The sequence below is a fragment of the Triticum aestivum genome, chromosome 6D, assembly GCF_018294505.1.
Source record: "Triticum aestivum cultivar Chinese Spring chromosome 6D, IWGSC CS RefSeq v2.1, whole genome shotgun sequence".
Taxonomy (NCBI): domain Eukaryota; kingdom Viridiplantae; phylum Streptophyta; class Magnoliopsida; order Poales; family Poaceae; genus Triticum; species Triticum aestivum.
In genome coordinates this window covers 189,368,789-189,376,855 of record NC_057811.1, presented here as the reverse complement: position 1 = coordinate 189,376,855, position 8,067 = coordinate 189,368,789, and positions in this window count along the sequence as shown.

Sequence of the window (8,067 nt, the reverse complement as noted above, 5' to 3'; positions counted from 1 at the left end):
CACGGGCCGCGGGCGTACGGGCGGCGTGCGATTGCGCGAGGGCGGCGGCGCGGGTTCGTCCGGCGGCGGTGGACACGTCCAGTGATGGCGGGGAAATATTCTAGGATTTGATCTGCGGATAATTTCGGGGGACTCACATATAAATAGGTAGAGGGAGCTAGGAGGCTCCAAATGGAGTGCGGTTTTCGCCCACACGATCGTGATCGAACGACCTAGAGCATGGAGGTGAGTTTGCTAGGTTTTGGGCTGGTTAGAGAGGGGTTTTTCTGCAACACACAAACGGACTTTGCGGTTACCCGGTTAACCGTTGGAGTGCCAAACGACCTCCAAATGGAACGAAACATGACCGGTGGTCTACCGGTGGTATACCAAGGCCACTTGACAAGCCTCGGTCCATTCCGAGAACATTCAACACCCGCTCACAAAAACAAACGAAAAGGGGCGCGCCGGAGGAGGTGGGAGTGCCGGATTGCAAAACGGACAACGGGGAAAATGATCGGATGCAAGAGACGAACACGTATGCAAATGCAATGCACATGATGACATGATATGAGATGCATGACATGAACAAAATGCAAAACGAAAGACAAAACCCGACCACGAAGGAAATATCATAACACATAGCCGAAAATGGCAAGAGTCGGAGTTACAAATATGGAAAGTTAGATCCGGGGTGTTACAACTCTCCCGGCTACTCCGACTCACTCCCCATTGGGCTAGTCCTGGGTGGCCCCGTGTCTACCAAAGACACAACGACCACCGTCTTGGTCCATTCCAAACAGGGACAAAAGCACTTATCATCCAACCTACGGGCACATAAGGTTATGTCCGCCTACCTGATCAGGGTAAGCACGCCCATAACCTTCCCAAGTTGGAGGCACCGGCGAGGGGCACGACAATAGACCCAGTTAGGACCTTCCCATAAGGTAAGCGTGGTTGCACTGGTTAGTTTCGATATGGTGGCACCATGACTCAGCCAACAGTTGTTCAAGTTCAATTTAATCCGGTTAAACTTGAATGCAAATATGCTGAGCCATGATAAAATAACATGATGCAACTACAATGCATGAGCATGATATCAACATAAGCACGAGATGCAACATAACTATCCACCATATCAACTATGAATAATCTCCAACTGAACATGGCATAATGACGAGCATAAATATTACAAGTGCAACACTACTCATAGCATAACATGACCACTAGCATCAACAATAAATATCATGCAAGAACATAACAACAATGCAAACATTTAACCAACGGGATGCAATGAAACATGTATAAAAACGGTACTCGGGACAGACGGCAGTTATGCACCGAAGACCATCATTAACATCAACAGGTACTACTAGCAAGCATAAGCATATGAAATGAATAATAGCAACTAGCAGGGCATGATAACCAGGTGCATAACAACATAGCAAGAAGGTAAGCACTAACCCAGAAGCATTACCGAAACAACGATAACCATATATTAAACAAGCAAACATTTAATAAATATTCAAGTTGAAAACCATGGCTACTGCATGACTATCATGCAAGTGGGTATTGTGGCTTGCCTGGGGGTGAAGAAGGCACCGGGAAGTAGTGCGGTGAAGCCGCGAAAAGATTTGCCGGAAACAGTTCTCTCTCGGAGGGGCTGTTTACGTGCAAGGGCAAAAGGGTCATTTTCAGAATGTTAAAGCACAGTGAAAATGATGCCAACAGAACGGGCTCGATGAAATTAAAACATGGGCTTTGGAATCACCTCATTTGGAGCTGTGGTTAAAAAGATATGAAGGGTTGAAGTTCAGGGACTTTTTACAAAAATATCATCACAAACAAGTCCCTGAGTGGATAAGGCAGAAGCGTATTGAGGGAAATACGTTTTCAGAATAGTGAAAGCGTACTTTAGACTGCAGTAGAACGGAATACACTTTCTAGAGGGAAAAACGTATTTTGAGTAAAAGGAAAGAAAAATACGCTTTCGAAGGAAGAAGACGTACTGACCGGAATACGTGTCCACTTGACACGTCAGCGGGGGCGCCTAGGCCACTGACGGGCCGGGCCCACGGGCAGGGGAGGGAGGCACGGGCGCACGTCGTCTTCCTCCTCTCGCTCCTGTTCTCACGTGAATAGAGGAGAGGAACAGGGGAGGGAGCGGCGGCAGCCTGGCCGGCTCTGGCCGTCCCCGGCTAGGCCGAGGCCACCGGAGGGTGCGGCCCGGCGTGGCGTGTCCATTCAGGGGGTCGGCCGGCCCCGGGGAGGAGAGGAGGACGCGGGGGCGGAGGAGGACCGAGGGGAGACAGAGGCGGCCGGTGGTGGAGGGGCTCGGCGCTACGGCCACTCCGGTGAGGGGGCAAGGGGGTGCGACGGCTGAGTGGAACGAGGGGAACCCAGTGGACATGGTGGAAGGAGGAGAGGAGGCCTGTGCTGTCCGGACCCAAGCCGAGACCGAGGCGGCCATGAAGGGAGACGGCGGACAACGGCGAGATGTGGCGATCCTGGTGACCAAATGGGGCGAGGGAGAGATGTGTGAGGTGTGGGAGAGGTCGGGAACGCCTTATATAGCCGAGGGGAGGGCTCTGGAGCTCACAACCGAGCTAGAGCAGTGCACTAATGGAGGTCAGGGGCTGAGCACGGCACGGGCACTGTTCTAGCGGCGCATTAATAACGAACCACGATGAGGCACCGATGCAGGGAGATGCAGTCGATCACGGGGAAGCTCCAGGACATGGTTGGACGTCGAGACGAGGAGGGAGGAGACGAGCACAGGGGCAAGAAGAAGCCAGAGCGCGAGTTTGCCATGACGCAAGCATGATCACCGCGTGCACTGGAGCAAGCGGCGTGCTTTGGCGTGGCCGACCATGTCCAGTAGATTTACCTTTGTGCCGTTAGTCAAAATGAGGAAATAAATCGGTCCAAGGGCAAAGAAGAGATTTGCACTTAGTTCCAAAGTAAATCAGTAAGAAGGTGTTTGTAACTCTCTGTGGTTAAACCAGCTAGGTAACATGGTAAAGAGTTTGTCTGGCGATGATCACACACTAAGGTGATTTTGATCACCAAAAATAAGACTAAGAGGGGGAGTTTAGATGAGGGTTGCTGTAGAAAGTGCAAAACTGGCCAGAATTAGGGATTTGGATGAGACACATACTTGATCTCTGTGAGCTGAAGTTTGGCATAGAGGGGTTATATGATGGTATGAAGCTGATGTAAAGATTTCATGCCATTTGGAAGTACCAAAGTGGCAATTGCTTCACAAAGCTTCATTCTTGACAGAAACTTGCAAAATTCTAGAGGAATAATGGCTTGATGAACCATGCCCAAAATAGGTGGAGGTAAGTTATAGGGATAATAGAAGGCCTAGAAAAATTGGCAGCCATAATGGAGCAATATAAAATATACTTGCTTCACAAACTGAAATTTTGGACAGAATCAAAGAATTGAAGATGAGCTCACATGGAGGCATGACATGAGCTCTACTTTGGTGGAGGGCTATGATATGATGATATGAGGGATCATGCAAAATGGAAACTCATTTGGATATGCTTAGCTTGCACCTCCTTCACAAAGCTTCTTTCTGGATATAAACTTTGGAAAATCATAATTAAATAATTACTAGGCAAATGAGGTTGCATTTTGGCATGTGGCAATGATAAGGACAGGAAAAGGTGTCCAAGGAGTTTGAGGTCGATTGGGAAAAGGAAAATATAACTTGCTTCACAATGTGCCATGTAGGGCAGAATAGGAAATGAATTATTTGAGCATGATGATAAACATGACAAATGAAATATTTTGTCATATTTGAGAAAGATATGACCCAAACAATTTATGAGAATTATTTGGGAATTTTAGGAGTGATAGAAATAAAGGTTGCTTCACAACCTAGGGCAATTTGAGTTATTCCTTTAATAGAAAAGGAATATTCCCAATAAAAAGAATATTGGGATTTGGGCTGGGATGAAAATGACAGGGTCTAGGGAAGGATTTGGGTATGACAAGCCACTCTGGAAGCAAAGAAGAGTTCATCTTCTTCACTTTCCAGACCACAAAGCCACGGAAAAAGAAAACTCAAGAAAAAACCTCAGAAAAACAAAAGAAAAAGAAAGGGCCAAAAATCAGGCTGTCACAAACCTTACCCCCTTAAAGAAATCTCGTCCTCGAGATTTGGTTGCTCAGGGAACAAGTATGAAGATACTGACTTAAGGAAACCGTTTCCAACTCGGGTATCCTTTTTGTTATTTTTGTTCCCCCTAAATTTTTATCTGACTCGCCCTGGGGTGGTTTGCTTTAATATATCCATATTTTGACTGATCTTACCTTGCTTGTTCATGCTTATATAGGCTCCAATTTCTTTTTAGATTTGCTGACTTAGCTGACTGTGATTGATCCTCCCGACTGAAATATATGTCGGTCTCACAAATCCAAGAGTGATTTCCGCTGGGTGTGTCATCCGGCACTGACAATTTTTCATGAAGTGGTGATCAGATTTTTTTTCTAGTGCACACCCAAGCTCTAACTCCTTGCATTGGGTTTCTCCACTAAATGCAGGTCCTTCGGGTTACAAACAGTGAGTTGGGTCATAACCGCTTTCCCGACAGCTTCTAGCTTATTGCGGAAGTTTCTGAATCATCTTAACTGGTTCCACTGTATTGAGTATCGGATCCATACCAAATATTTGATTGTCGCCTGTCGTGGCTAGCATAAGAGTTTGACCTGTAGGATAATATCTACAGACTTGACTGACGGTGGTTCTGCACCACGCGGGTCCTCCAACAATTTTCATACCCACATCACTGGTCTTGCTCCTTCATTATCGTTTTCTTGGTCTGGATCCTTGGCTGAAAGAGCTGGGTCATATTGCTTCTTTGTATCACCATAGGTGCGGTCGGTACAATTTTTCGGCAATCGTAGCCTATCCTCATTTTTCTGACAAGGTACCCCATTTAAATGGCAGCTTCAACTCCCCTCAAGTTCTGACTTATTTTTGCTTCTGAACAAAATGTTGCGGATCTGATTCTTGGGATTCACTGCCATATGCTGTCAATTCACAGCGTACTACCTTCTACCAATGTCTTACTGAGAAATATTGGCTGGCTTGTGCTCGAAACTTTCATCGGACAGCTTGCTGAAGAAGACTGGGTATCGTGCTTCAGAAGCTTACCCCCTTAAAGACTTTGCTGGGGAAAGACTCAGTACCTTATGCCAGAAGCTTTTGCGGTTGCTTACTGAAGAAGGCAGAGTACCTTGTACGGGAAATCATCCATGTATCATACTGAAGAAGATAGATGAATCTTGCCTTGGAAGCTTCTCGGGTATCTTGTGAGGGAAGATTGGGTTACTTACACCAGAAGCTTCTTATTGTGATATCCGGACCGATTTCCACATGTATAACCATCTTAAAATTTTTGTTATTGATTTCTTGTATGAAACGGGATTTTGTAGGACTATCCTCCTTTCTGAGGCGATTTTTGCTTGCTTCCAGGTACCTCGGGTTCCAAAATCATCCTCAACGAAAAATTACACTTGTATCTGAGCCATACCTTTGATAATATTTTGTCAACGTTGCACACAATTTATCTTCTTGCTGATTTGATCAATTCTGCTATGAGGAGTGCACGTTAATACAAACTTTATACTGACATTCCATCCAGGATTTCTTTTGTATTCAGACGAGCTATTTCCAATTTCACTGCAGTCTGCTGACAATTCCATTCTGTTTAGCTGAGTTTCCAAATATATGCATTTCTTGCTGACTCTTCGGGTCCGGTGTCGGCTGACGAGCAACTTTAATAGGGGAATAATTTGTAACACCGAAGGCCCAAAGAAAGAAACAAAAGAAACGACTAAAACAAAAGCACACAAGCATACTACTAATTTAATTAATCAAGCAATCATCAGATATTACTGCTACTCACACCATAATATGCATGCACACCTAAGCACACAAATCGCGCAGAAACTCTGGTATTACGGTCTAATATGCTGTGGCGGTGTGCACGAAAATTATATCCATGTGTGGAAGGAGTTGGCGTAACCGAAGCTACACCAAGCACTGGCTGAACAGTGGCTGGATCTGGATGGATACACAGGTGAGAACAGACTTGATGATCAAGTAGCAAGACACAAAAGTCACGACCACCTCATCATCAAGCGTACGAAGGGAGTCGTACCCGTCCGAAGAATGAAATGACATGGCAAGATAACAGTGGAAGACTGGGTTTATTGGCATTGCCCTTTTCTGATAACAAAGATCAGCAAGGGTTGCCAAGGGGACGAGATGGAGGGCATGGATGATGATGTGGTCGCATCACACCAAGGAGCAGGCATGCTAAGGAAGATGGTGCAGGTGGTGGACCGAAAACGATGCCACCTACACTCACAAGATTAACCGTTAGTGACAAAATAACAATCTATATGCATGCTATGCGACAAACAAATGCAACAATCAAGTGCAACAAACCAACTGGGGTCTATACTACCGATTTCTAACGTTCGCGCAGGCTAGGGCATCCTACAACTAGACCTGCTCTGATACCAAGCCTGTGGCACCCCGGCTCAGAGAAACCAGAACACCCCGTATTCCAGCCCAGAGATCGAGGAGAAGTCTTCTGGAATACGGCACTGCTTAGCATAGAAGAAACCAGCATTCTATTATTACACGAATGTGAATACAAGGTCTCCGATATTACAATGAATAACATCGGCACGGCGACACTACGCCATCCTCAGTTGCTCTATGCAAGCAGCAAAACAACTCGAAGCAGCGGAAAAACTTCTAGCAATGGAACAATGACGACGGTGGTGAACTCCACTCCGCAGGGACTCTGGCTGGAACGCTTATCCTAGCTCGCGAACACAGGAACAACACCAAACAAGCAAGCAATCCAGGCACGACCTGCAAGCTGGCATGACACGCCGGGTCAGTACATTGAATGTACTTGCAAGCTCACAATAACCAGAAGCATTCAAGACAAACATCAGCATGGCATTTACTGGTTAAGCAGGAATTAACATGAGATCATCAGGATAACATGGCATGAACAACATGAACATAATACTGCTAGAACAATATGAGCGTGGCATGAACATATAAATCTGATGATACTAGCATGCAACATGATGACACTACATGCACCATTTATTCTGCTCGGATTACCTCGTAACCATCACATGCATCACTTACCAACCTTGGACATCACACGATTATCTCAGGATCAAATCAAGCTTGGTATAAACACTACCGTAGTAATCATTAAATGACCACAAGGAGCTTGATCCTTACCCACGATTCTCGCACAATATCACGAATATCCAACAACTCGGTATCCTCGATACCACGGTGCATTCCGGCAATCACAACCATGACCAACACTTGGTCTCAAACGGTGATCTTTCCGACGATCACAACCAACTTATCTCATCGTCGAACCGGGGTTGTCATTAATCAAGTTATTATTAATACTGTTGACTCACGGTGGGACCAACACGAACTGGGCCCTTATCCGCCGGCGCGGCTATCGATAGATTTAATATACACTCTGCAGAGGTTAGTACACTGTACCCACACCACGGATCCCATGACCTCGCACTCCCATTCGGGTGGACCAACGGCGATCCGACAAAACCGATCTACTGCCATGACACTCTCCCAGCCACTCCGACTCACTCCCCATTGGGCTAGTCCTGGGTGGCCCCGTGTCTACCAAAGACACAACGACCACCGTCGTGGTTCGTCCCAAATAGGGACAAAAGCGCTTATCATCCAACCTACGGGCACACAAGGTTATGTCTGCCTACCTGATCAGGGTAAGCACGCCAATAACCTTCCCTAGTTGGAGGCACCGACGAGGGGCACGACAATAGACCCAATTAGGACCTTCCCATAAGGTAAGCGTGGTTGCACTGGTTAGTTTCGATATGGTGGCACCATGACTCAGCCAACAGTTGTTCAAGTTCAATTTAATCCGGTTAAACTTGAATGCAAATATGCTGAGCCATGATAAAATAACATGATGCTACTACAATGCATGAGCAGGATATCAACATAAGCACGGGATGCAACATAACTATCCACCATATCAA